This window comes from Chiloscyllium punctatum, chromosome 31 (genome assembly GCF_047496795.1).
Source record: "Chiloscyllium punctatum isolate Juve2018m chromosome 31, sChiPun1.3, whole genome shotgun sequence".
Taxonomy (NCBI): domain Eukaryota; kingdom Metazoa; phylum Chordata; class Chondrichthyes; order Orectolobiformes; family Hemiscylliidae; genus Chiloscyllium; species Chiloscyllium punctatum.
In genome coordinates, this window is record NC_092769.1 from 61,621,869 (window position 1) to 61,634,559 (window position 12,691).

The following is a 12,691-nucleotide window of genomic DNA, read 5'->3' on the forward strand; positions in this document are numbered from 1 at the left end:
CCAGCACCACACTCTCGACAATGAACATTGTTCCCCAGAGTCCAATATAAAGCAGTGACCATTATTACATTATTCTCCAGAATCCAATGTAAAATATTGAGGATCATTTCCCAGACGAGAATTTAAAACAATTTTGCTGTCTAGGATTGTTCAATACGTTCGCAGAAGTGGTATGACTCTGATATTTTACTTGTAAATTCTGCGTCCGATGTACTCTCTCACACTAGCTGCCTGAGGAAGGAGCGGGGCGCTGGACTCTTGCACTTTCAGATAAACCTATTGGACGACAACCTAGTGTTGTGTGATTTTTGACATTGTCCAATCCAGTCCAATGGCATCGTGGTTTGATGTCGGCGGGAACTGGGTAAAGATTGAAATATGGTAAAAACAATGACTGCAGATGCTGAAAACCAAATACTGGATTAGTGGTGCTGGAAGAGCACAGCAGTTCAGGCAGCATCAAACGAGCAGCGAAATCGACGTTTCGGGCAAAAGCCCTTCATCAGGAATGACTGAAATATGTCTTTTCAGTGAAAAGGGCATTTACCCTTCAGAATCAAAATTGCGTTGCTCATCATCTTAACTCATTTGATTCTGTGTTGTTGGCTGATCTGTTATTTTGCCGCTTTCCTTGATTACTTTCTTTCGTTTAATGTGAGAAAATTGCCCTTTTGTTATCCGCCTCCGTTGTCATTGAGGTTAATTTACAGGAGTGTGCTAAAGTGATTTCCAAGCGCACGCGAGCTAGGCAGGAGTCGAACCTACAATCTTCTGATCCGTAGTCAGACGCGTTATCCATTGCGCCACTAGCCCGCACGCTCAAAAGTCACTTGTTAGGACGAGTCCCCTCTGCAATTCTTTGGTCTTGATGATGAAATGAGTGGCAATCGTCAATCGACAAGCTGAATATTCAGCAAGATCATCAGTTTCACTGCTTGACCTCGTTCACTTTGAAAGCTGATGAATTTCACCGAAAACTAAGAGCACACCTCACATTCAGATCACGTCTTCGCTAAGTCAGTTTACAAACTTCGAGGTTACCAAAAAAAACGCCAACTGCGGATGCTGGAAATCAGGAGCCAAGTCAGAAATTGCTGGGTAATTGCTCTGACAGCATGTGTGGAATGAAATCACACTTTAACGTTCGGGTCCGGAGATAAAGAGAAACTTCTTTCGCCAGAATGTGGTGAATCTGTGGAATTCATTGCCACCTGAAGGCTCTCATTGGAGGAAGCCAGGCCATTGATTATATTTAAAACAGAGACAGAGACGTTATTGAGGAGCAAGGGAATCAAAGGTTAGGGGGAGAAAGCGGGAAAATGGGATTGGAAAACCTATCGGCCGTATTGGCGGAGCAGAATCGATGGGCTGAGTGGCATAATTTCTGCTCCTCTGTCTTATGGACGTTTCCTCAGAACCAGTTTGATTTCTGATTTTATTCCAGGATACAAAACCGATTTGAAGAGAAAATTAGAAAGTTTAGAAATGATGTGAACTTTACTTTTCAAAGCTTTTGATTTCTTTTCAGACTGTGCTGAGTAGTTGAATTGATTCCCAAAACCCACAGAAATTTACATGGCACTGTCAGAGTCAGATTCACCTATTAACCACATCTGGGTTGAAATCATTTTGATCATTCAAGTTTACTTTATTGGTAATAGAAGAAAGAGAACAGTACAACACAGGAATAGGCCCCAACACAGGAATTCCCTGTAATTCCTGATGAACGGCTTTTGCCCGAAACGTCGATTCTCTTGCTCTTCGGATGCTGTTCCTTTCCAGCACCACACTCTCGACAATGAACATTGTTCCCCAGAGTCCAACATAAAGCAGTGACCATTATTACATTATTCTCCAGAATCCAATGTAAAATATTGAGGATCATTTCCCAGACGAGAATTTAAAACAATTTTGCTGTCTAGGATTGTTCAATACGTTCGCAGAAGTTGTATGACTCTGATATTTTACTTGTAAATTCTGCGTCCGATGTACTCTCTCACACTAGCTGCCTGAGGAAGGAGCGGGGCGCTGGACTCTTGCACTTTCAGATAAACCTATTGGACGACAACCTAGTGTTGTGTGATTTTTGACATTGTCCAATCCAGTCCAATGGCATCGTGGTTTGATGTCGGCGGGAACTGGGTAAAGATTGAAATATGGTAAAAACAATGACTGCAGATGCTGAAAACCAAATACTGGATTAGTGGTGCTGGAAGAGCACAGCAGTTCAGGCAGCATCAAACGAGCAGCGAAATCGACGTTTCGGGCAAAAGCCCTTCATCAGGAATGACTGAAATATGTCTTTTCAGTGAAAAGGGCATTTACCCTTCAGAATCAAAATTGCGTTGCTCATCATCTTAACTCATTTGATTCTGTGTTGTTGACTGATCTGTTATTTTGCCGCTTTCCTTGATTACTTTCTTTCGTTTAATGTGAGAAAATTGCCCTTTTGTTATCCGCCTCCGTTGTCATTGAGGTTAATTTACAGGAGTGTGCTAAAGTGATTTCCAAGCGCACGCGAGCTAGGTAGGAGTCGAACCTACAATCTTCTGATCCGTAGTCAGACGCGTTATCCATTGCGCCACCAGCCCGCATGCTCAAAAGTCACTTGTTAGGACGAGTCCCCTCTGCAATTCTTTGGTCTTGATGATGAAATGAGTGGCAATCGTCAATCGACAAGCTGAATATTCAGCAAGATCATCAGTTTCACTGCTTGACCTCGTTCACTTTGAAAGCTGATGAATCTCACCGAAAACTAAGAGCACACCTCACATTCAGATCACGTCTTCGCTAAGTCAGTTTACAAACTTCGAGGTTACCAAAAAAAACGCCAACTGCGGATGCTGGAAATCAGGAGCCAAGTCAGAAATTGCTGGGTAATTGCTCTGACAGCATGTGTGGAATGAAATCACACTTTAACGTTCGGGTCCGGAGATAAAGAGAAACTTCTTTCGCCAGAATGTGGTGAATCTGTGGAATTCATTGCCACCTGAAGGCTCTCATTGGAGGAAGCCAGGCCATTGATTATATTTAAAACAGAGACAGAGACGTTATTGAGGAGCAAGGGAATCAAAGGTTAGGGGGAGAAAGCGGGAAAATGGGATTGGAAAACCTATCGGCCGTATTGGCGGAGCAGAATCGATGGGCTGAGTGGCATAATTTCTGCTCCTCTGTCTTATGGACGTTTCCTCAGAACCAGTTTGATTTCTGATTTTATTCCAGGATACAAAACCGATTTGAAGAGAAAATTAGAAAGTTTAGAAATGATGTGAACTTTACTTTTCAAAGCTTTTGATTTCTTTTCAGACTGTGCTGAGTAGTTGAATTGATTCCCAAAACCCACAGAAATTTACATGGCACTGTCAGAGTCAGATTCACCTATTAACCACATCTGGGTTGAAATCATTTTGATCATTCAAGTTTACTTTATTGGTAATAGAAGAAAGAGAACAGTACAACACAGGAATAGGCCCCAACACAGGAATTCCCTGTAATTCCTGATGAACGGCTTTTGCCCGAAACGTCGATTCTCTTGCTCTTCGGATGCTGTTCCTTTCCAGCACCACACTCTCGACAATGAACATTGTTCCCCAGAGTCCAACATAAAGCAGTGACCATTATTACATTATTCTCCAGAATCCAATGTAAAATATTGAGGATCATTTCCCAGACGAGAATTTAAAACAATTTTGCTGTCTAGGATTGTTCAATACGTTCGCAGAAGTTGTATGACTCTGATATTTTACTTGTAAATTCTGCGTCCGATGTACTCTCTCACACTAGCTGCCTGAGGAAGGAGCGGGGCGCTGGACTCTTGCACTTTCAGATAAACCTATTGGACGACAACCTAGTGTTGTGTGATTTTTGACATTGTCCAATCCAGTCCAATGGCATCGTGGTTTGATGTCGGCGGGAACTGGGTAAAGATTGAAATATGGTAAAAACAATGACTGCAGATGCTGAAAACCAAATACTGGATTAGTGGTGCTGGAAGAGCACAGCAGTTCAGGCAGCATCAAACGAGCAGCGAAATCGACGTTTCGGGCAAAAGCCCTTCATCAGGAATGACTGAAATATGTCTTTTCAGTGAAAAGGGCATTTACCCTTCAGAATCAAAATTGCGTTGCTCATCATCTTAACTCATTTGATTCTGTGTTGTTGACTGATCTGTTATTTTGCCGCTTTCCTTGATTACTTTCTTTCGTTTAATGTGAGAAAATTGCCCTTTTGTTATCCGCCTCCGTTGTCATTGAGGTTAATTTACAGGAGTGTGCTAAAGTGATTTCCAAGCGCACGCGAGCTAGGTAGGAGTCGAACCTACAATCTTCTGATCCGTAGTCAGACGCGTTATCCATTGCGCCACCAGCCCGCATGCTCAAAAGTCACTTGTTAGGACGAGTCCCCTCTGCAATTCTTTGGTCTTGATGATGAAATGAGTGGCAATCGTCAATCGACAAGCTGAATATTCAGCAAGATCATCAGTTTCACTGCTTGACCTCGTTCACTTTGAAAGCTGATGAATCTCACCGAAAACTAAGAGCACACCTCACATTCAGATCACGTCTTCGCTAAGTCAGTTTACAAACTTCGAGGTTACCAAAAAAAACGCCAACTGCGGATGCTGGAAATCAGGAGCCAAGTCAGAAATTGCTGGGTAATTGCTCTGACAGCATGTGTGGAATGAAATCACACTTTAACGTTCGGGTCCGGAGATAAAGAGAAACTTCTTTCGCCAGAATGTGGTGAATCTGTGGAATTCATTGCCACCTGAAGGCTCTCATTGGAGGAAGCCAGGCCATTGATTATATTTAAAACAGAGACAGAGACGTTATTGAGGAGCAAGGGAATCAAAGGTTAGGGGGAGAAAGCGGGAAAATGGGATTGGAAAACCTATCGGCCGTATTGGCGGAGCAGAATCGATGGGCTGAGTGGCATAATTTCTGCTCCTCTGTCTTATGGACGTTTCCTCAGAACCAGTTTGATTTCTGATTTTATTCCAGGATACAAAACCGATTTGAAGAGAAAATTAGAAAGTTTAGAAATGATGTGAACTTTACTTTTCAAAGCTTTTGATTTCTTTTCAGACTGTGCTGAGTAGTTGAATTGATTCCCAAAACCCACAGAAATTTACATGGCACTGTCAGAGTCAGATTCACCTATTAACCACATCTGGGTTGAAATCATTTTGATCATTCAAGTTTACTTTATTGGTAATAGAAGAAAGAGAACAGTACAACACAGGAATAGGCCCCAACACCGGAATTCCCTGTAATTCCTGATGAACGGCTTTTGCCCGAAACGTCGATTCTCTTGCTCTTCGGATGCTGTTCCTTTCCAGCACCACACTCTCGACAATGAACATTGTTCCCCAGAGTCCAATATAAAGCAGTGACCATTATTACATTATTCTCCAGAATCCAATGTAAAATATTGAGGATCATTTCCCAGACGAGAATTTAAAACAATTTTGCTGTCTAGGATTGTTCAATACGTTCGCAGAAGTGGTATGACTCTGATATTTTACTTGTAAATTCTGCGTCCGATGTACTCTCTCACACTAGCTGCCTGAGGAAGGAGCGGGGCGCTGGACTCTTGCACTTTCAGATAAACCTATTGGACGACAACCTAGTGTTGTGTGATTTTTGACATTGTCCAATCCAGTCCAATGGCATCGTGGTTTGATGTCGGCGGGAACTGGGTAAAGATTGAAATATGGTAAAAACAATGACTGCAGATGCTGAAAACCAAATACTGGATTAGTGGTGCTGGAAGAGCACAGCAGTTCAGGCAGCATCAAACGAGCAGCGAAATCGACGTTTCGGGCAAAAGCCCTTCATCAGGAATGACTGAAATATGTCTTTTCAGTGAAAAGGGCATTTACCCTTCAGAATCAAAATTGCGTTGCTCATCATCTTAACTCATTTGATTCTGTGTTGTTGGCTGATCTGTTATTTTGCCGCTTTCCTTGATTACTTTCTTTCGTTTAATGTGAGAAAATTGCCCTTTTGTTATCCGCCTCCGTTGTCATTGAGGTTAATTTACAGGAGTGTGCTAAAGTGATTTCCAAGCGCACGCGAGCTAGGTAGGAGTCGAACCTACAATCTTCTGATCCGTAGTCAGACGCGTTATCCATTGCGCCACTAGCCCGCACGCTCAAAAGTCACTTGTTAGGACGAGTCCCCTCTGCAATTCTTTGGTCTTGATGATGAAATGAGTGGCAATCGTCAATCGACAAGCTGAATATTCAGCAAGATCATCAGTTTCACTGCTTGACCTCGTTCACTTTGAAAGCTGATGAATTTCACCGAAAACTAAGAGCACACCTCACATTCAGATCACGTCTTCGCTAAGTCAGTTTACAAACTTCGAGGTTACCAAAAAAAACGCCAACTGCGGATGCTGGAAATCAGGAGCCAAGTCAGAAATTGCTGGGTAATTGCTCTGACAGCATGTGTGGAATGAAATCACACTTTAACGTTCGGGTCCGGAGATAAAGAGAAACTTCTTTCGCCAGAATGTGGTGAATCTGTGGAATTCATTGCCACCTGAAGGCTCTCATTGGAGGAAGCCAGGCCATTGATTATATTTAAAACAGAGACAGAGACGTTATTGAGGAGCAAGGGAATCAAAGGTTAGGGGGAGAAAGCGGGAAAATGGGATTGGAAAACCTATCGGCCGTATTGGCGGAGCAGAATCGATGGGCTGAGTGGCATAATTTCTGCTCCTCTGTCTTATGGACGTTTCCTCAGAACCAGTTTGATTTCTGATTTTATTCCAGGATACAAAACCGATTTGAAGAGAAAATTAGAAAGTTTAGAAATGATGTGAACTTTACTTTTCAAAGCTTTTGATTTCTTTTCAGACTGTGCTGAGTAGTTGAATTGATTCCCAAAACCCACAGAAATTTACATGGCACTGTCAGAGTCAGATTCACCTATTAACCACATCTGGGTTGAAATCATTTTGATCATTCAAGTTTACTTTATTGGTAATAGAAGAAAGAGAACAGTACAACACAGGAATAGGCCCCAACACCGGAATTCCCTGTAATTCCTGATGAACGGCTTTTGCCCGAAACGTCGATTCTCTTGCTCTTCGGATGCTGTTCCTTTCCAGCACCACACTCTCGACAATGAACATTGTTCCCCAGAGTCCAATATAAAGCAGTGACCATTATTACATTATTCTCCAGAATCCAATGTAAAATATTGAGGATCATTTCCCAGACGAGAATTTAAAACAATTTTGCTGTCTAGGATTGTTCAATACGTTCGCAGAAGTGGTATGACTCTGATATTTTACTTGTAAATTCTGCGTCCGATGTACTCTCTCACACTAGCTGCCTGAGGAAGGAGCGGGGCGCTGGACTCTTGCACTTTCAGATAAACCTATTGGACGACAACCTAGTGTTGTGTGATTTTTGACATTGTCCAATCCAGTCCAATGGCATCGTGGTTTGATGTCGGCGGGAACTGGGTAAAGATTGAAATATGGTAAAAACAATGACTGCAGATGCTGAAAACCAAATACTGGATTAGTGGTGCTGGAAGAGCACAGCAGTTCAGGCAGCATCAAACGAGCAGCGAAATCGACGTTTCGGGCAAAAGCCCTTCATCAGGAATGACTGAAATATGTCTTTTCAGTGAAAAGGGCATTTACCCTTCAGAATCAAAATTGCGTTGCTCATCATCTTAACTCATTTGATTCTGTGTTGTTGGCTGATCTGTTATTTTGCCGCTTTCCTTGATTACTTTCTTTCGTTTAATGTGAGAAAATTGCCCTTTTGTTATCCGCCTCCGTTGTCATTGAGGTTAATTTACAGGAGTGTGCTAAAGTGATTTCCAAGCGCACGCGAGCTAGGTAGGAGTCGAACCTACAATCTTCTGATCCGTAGTCAGACGCGTTATCCATTGCGCCACTAGCCCGCACGCTCAAAAGTCACTTGTTAGGACGAGTCCCCTCTGCAATTCTTTGGTCTTGATGATGAAATGAGTGGCAATCGTCAATCGACAAGCTGAATATTCAGCAAGATCATCAGTTTCACTGCTTGACCTCGTTCACTTTGAAAGCTGATGAATCTCACCGAAAACTAAGAGCACACCTCACATTCAGATCACGTCTTCGCTAAGTCAGTTTACAAACTTCGAGGTTACCAAAAAAAACGCCAACTGCGGATGCTGGAAATCAGGAGCCAAGTCAGAAATTGCTGGGTAATTGCTCTGACAGCATGTGTGGAATGAAATCACACTTTAACGTTCGGGTCCGGAGATAAAGAGAAACTTCTTTCGCCAGAATGTGGTGAATCTGTGGAATTCATTGCCACCTGAAGGCTCTCATTGGAGGAAGCCAGGCCATTGATTATATTTAAAACAGAGACAGAGACGTTATTGAGGAGCAAGGGAATCAAAGGTTAGGGGGAGAAAGCGGGAAAATGGGATTGGAAAACCTATCGGCCGTATTGGCGGAGCAGAATCGATGGGCTGAGTGGCATAATTTCTGCTCCTCTGTCTTATGGACGTTTCCTCAGAACCAGTTTGATTTCTGATTTTATTCCAGGATACAAAACCGATTTGAAGAGAAAATTAGAAAGTTTAGAAATGATGTGAACTTTACTTTTCAAAGCTTTTGATTTCTTTTCAGACTGTGCTGAGTAGTTGAATTGATTCCCAAAACCCACAGAAATTTACATGGCACTGTCAGAGTCAGATTCACCTATTAACCACATCTGGGTTGAAATCATTTTGATCATTCAAGTTTACTTTATTGGTAATAGAAGAAAGAGAACAGTACAACACAGGAATAGGCCCCAACACAGGAATTCCCTGTAATTCCTGATGAACGGCTTTTGCCCGAAACGTCGATTCTCTTGCTCTTCGGATGCTGTTCCTTTCCAGCACCACACTCTCGACAATGAACATTGTTCCCCAGAGTCCAATATAAAGCAGTGACCATTATTACATTATTCTCCAGAATCCAATGTAAAATATTGAGGATCATTTCCCAGACGAGAATTTAAAACAATTTTGCTGTCTAGGATTGTTCAATACGTTCGCAGAAGTGGTATGACTCTGATATTTTCCTTGTAAATTCTGCGTCCGATGTACTCTCTCACACTAGCTGCCTGAGGAAGGAGCGGGGCGCTGGACTCTTGCACTTTCAGATAAACCTATTGGACGACAACCTAGTGTTGTGTGATTTTTGACATTGTCCAATCCAGTCCAATGGCATCGTGGTTTGATGTCGGCGGGAACTGGGTAAAGATTGAAATATGGTAAAAACAATGACTGCAGATGCTGAAAACCAAATACTGGATTAGTGGTGCTGGAAGAGCACAGCAGTTCAGGCAGCATCAAACGAGCAGCGAAATCGACGTTTCGGGCAAAAGCCCTTCATCAGGAATGACTGAAATATGTCTTTTCAGTGAAAAGGGCATTTACCCTTCAGAATCAAAATTGCGTTGCTCATCATCTTAACTCATTTGATTCTGTGTTGTTGGCTGATCTGTTATTTTGCCGCTTTCCTTGATTACTTTCTTTCGTTTAATGTGAGAAAATTGCCCTTTTGTTATCCGCCTCCGTTGTCATTGAGGTTAATTTACAGGAGTGTGCTAAAGTGATTTCCAAGCGCACGCGAGCTAGGTAGGAGTCGAACCTACAATCTTCTGATCCGTAGTCAGACGCGTTATCCATTGCGCCACTAGCCCGCACGCTCAAAAGTCACTTGTTAGGACGAGTCCCCTCTGCAATTCTTTGGTCTTGATGATGAAATGAGTGGCAATCGTCAATCGACAAGCTGAATATTCAGCAAGATCATCAGTTTCACTGCTTGACCTCGTTCACTTTGAAAGCTGATGAATTTCACCGAAAACTAAGAGCACACCTCACATTCAGATCACGTCTTCGCTAAGTCAGTTTACAAACTTCGAGGTTACCAAAAAAAACGCCAACTGCGGATGCTGGAAATCAGGAGCCAAGTCAGAAATTGCTGGGTAATTGCTCTGACAGCATGTGTGGAATGAAATCACACTTTAACGTTCGGGTCCGGAGATAAAGAGAAACTTCTTTCGCCAGAATGTGGTGAATCTGTGGAATTCATTGCCACCTGAAGGCTCTCATTGGAGGAAGCCAGGCCATTGATTATATTTAAAACAGAGACAGAGACGTTATTGAGGAGCAAGGGAATCAAAGGTTAGGGGGAGAAAGCGGGAAAATGGGATTGGAAAACCTATCGGCCGTATTGGCGGAGCAGAATCGATGGGCTGAGTGGCATAATTTCTGCTCCTCTGTCTTATGGACGTTTCCTCAGAACCAGTTTGATTTCTGATTTTATTCCAGGATACAAAACCGATTTGAAGAGAAAATTAGAAAGTTTAGAAATGATGTGAACTTTACTTTTCAAAGCTTTTGATTTCTTTTCAGACTGTGCTGAGTAGTTGAATTGATTCCCAAAACCCACAGAAATTTACATGGCACTGTCAGAGTCAGATTCACCTATTAACCACATCTGGGTTGAAATCATTTTGATCATTCAAGTTTACTTTATTGGTAATAGAAGAAAGAGAACAGTACAACACAGGAATAGGCCCCAACACAGGAATTCCCTGTAATTCCTGATGAACGGCTTTTGCCCGAAACGTCGATTCTCTTGCTCTTCGGATGCTGTTCCTTTCCAGCACCACACTCTCGACAATGAACATTGTTCCCCAGAGTCCAATATAAAGCAGTGACCATTATTACATTATTCTCCAGAATCCAATGTAAAATATTGAGGATCATTTCCCAGACGAGAATTTAAAACAATTTTGCTGTCTAGGATTGTTCAATACGTTCGCAGAAGTTGTATGACTCTGATATTTTACTTGTAAATTCTGCGTCCGATGTACTCTCTCACACTAGCTGCCTGAGGAAGGAGCGGGGCGCTGGACTCTTGCACTTTCAGATAAACCTATTGGACGACAACCTAGTGTTGTGTGATTTTTGACATTGTCCAATCCAGTCCAATGGCATCGTGGTTTGATGTCGGCGGGAACTGGGTAAAGATTGAAATATGGTAAAAACAATGACTGCAGATGCTGAAAACCAAATACTGGATTAGTGGTGCTGGAAGAGCACAGCAGTTCAGGCAGCATCAAACGAGCAGCGAAATCGACGTTTCGGGCAAAAGCCCTTCATCAGGAATGACTGAAATATGTCTTTTCAGTGAAAAGGGCATTTACCCTTCAGAATCAAAATTGCGTTGCTCATCATCTTAACTCATTTGATTCTGTGTTGTTGGCTGATCTGTTATTTTGCCGCTTTCCTTGATTACTTTCTTTCGTTTAATGTGAGAAAATTGCCCTTTTGTTATCCGCCTCCGTTGTCATTGAGGTTAATTTACAGGAGTGTGCTAAAGTGATTTCCAAGCGCACGCGAGCTAGGTAGGAGTCGAACCTACAATCTTCTGATCCGTAGTCAGACGCGTTATCCATTGCGCCACTAGCCCGCACGCTCAAAAGTCACTTGTTAGGACGAGTCCCCTCTGCAATTCTTTGGTCTTGATGATGAAATGAGTGGCAATCGTCAATCGACAAGCTGAATATTCAGCAAGATCATCAGTTTCACTGCTTGACCTCGTTCACTTTGAAAGCTGATGAATTTCACCGAAAACTAAGAGCACACCTCACATTCAGATCACGTCTTCGCTAAGTCAGTTTACAAACTTCGAGGTTACCAAAAAAAACGCCAACTGCGGATGCTGGAAATCAGGAGCCAAGTCAGAAATTGCTGGGTAATTGGTCTGACAGCATGTGTGGAATGAAATCACACTTTAACGTTCGGGTCCGGAGATAAAGAGAAACTTCTTTCGCCAGAATGTGGTGAATCTGTGGAATTCATTGCCACCTGAAGGCTCTCATTGGAGGAAGCCAGGCCATTGATTATATTTAAAACAGAGACAGAGACGTTATTGAGGAGCAAGGGAATCAAAGGTTAGGGGGAGAAAGCGGGAAAATGGGATTGGAAAACCTATCGGCCGTATTGGCGGAGCAGAATCGATGGGCTGAGTGGCATAATTTCTGCTCCTCTGTCTTATGGACGTTTCCTCAGAACCAGTTTGATTTCTGATTTTATTCCAGGATACAAAACCGATTTGAAGAGAAAATTAGAAAGTTTAGAAATGATGTGAACTTTACTTTTCAAAGCTTTTGATTTCTTTTCAGACTGTGCTGAGTAGTTGAATTGATTCCCAAAACCCACAGAAATTTACATGGCACTGTCAGAGTCAGATTCACCTATTAACCACATCTGGGTTGAAATCATTTTGATCATTCAAGTTTACTTTATTGGTAATAGAAGAAAGAGAACAGTACAACACAGGAATAGGCCCCAACACAGGAATTCCCTGTAATTCCTGATGAACGGCTTTTGCCCGAAACGTCGATTCTCTTGCTCTTCGGATGCTGTTCCTTTCCAGCACCACACTCTCGACAATGAACATTGTTCCCCAGAGTCCAATATAAAGCAGTGACCATTATTACATTATTCTCCAGAATCCAATGTAAAATATTGAGGATCATTTCCCAGACGAGAATTTAAAACAATTTTGCTGTCTAGGATTGTTCAATACGTTCGCAGAAGTTGTATGACTCTGATATTTTACTTGTAAATTCTGCGTCCGATGTACTCTCTCACACTAGCTGCCTGAGGAAGGAGCG

The 12,691-nt window shown here is 42.4% G+C and overlaps 7 non-coding genes across 7 annotated transcripts; all 7 read right to left on the reverse strand.

The window, feature by feature from the left end:
- Positions 1-740: 740 nt before the first annotated feature.
- On the reverse strand, positions 741-813 carry trnar-acg (transfer RNA arginine (anticodon ACG)). Its single transcript has one exon. It is a non-coding gene; the product is annotated as a tRNA-Arg (tRNA).
- A 1,705-nt stretch (positions 814-2,518) lies between these two features.
- trnar-acg (transfer RNA arginine (anticodon ACG)) lies at positions 2,519-2,591 on the reverse strand. Its single transcript has one exon. It is a non-coding gene; the product is annotated as a tRNA-Arg (tRNA).
- Positions 2,592-4,296: 1,705 nt separating this feature from the next.
- Positions 4,297-4,369, reverse strand: trnar-acg (transfer RNA arginine (anticodon ACG)). The gene has a single exon. It is a non-coding gene; the product is annotated as a tRNA-Arg (tRNA).
- Positions 4,370-6,074: 1,705 nt separating this feature from the next.
- On the reverse strand, positions 6,075-6,147 carry trnar-acg (transfer RNA arginine (anticodon ACG)). The gene has a single exon. It is a non-coding gene; the product is annotated as a tRNA-Arg (tRNA).
- A 1,705-nt stretch (positions 6,148-7,852) lies between these two features.
- trnar-acg (transfer RNA arginine (anticodon ACG)) lies at positions 7,853-7,925 on the reverse strand. Its single transcript has one exon. It is a non-coding gene; the product is annotated as a tRNA-Arg (tRNA).
- A 1,705-nt stretch (positions 7,926-9,630) lies between these two features.
- trnar-acg (transfer RNA arginine (anticodon ACG)) lies at positions 9,631-9,703 on the reverse strand. Its single transcript has one exon. It is a non-coding gene; the product is annotated as a tRNA-Arg (tRNA).
- Positions 9,704-11,408: 1,705 nt separating this feature from the next.
- trnar-acg (transfer RNA arginine (anticodon ACG)) lies at positions 11,409-11,481 on the reverse strand. The gene has a single exon. It is a non-coding gene; the product is annotated as a tRNA-Arg (tRNA).
- Positions 11,482-12,691: the final 1,210 nt, after the last annotated feature.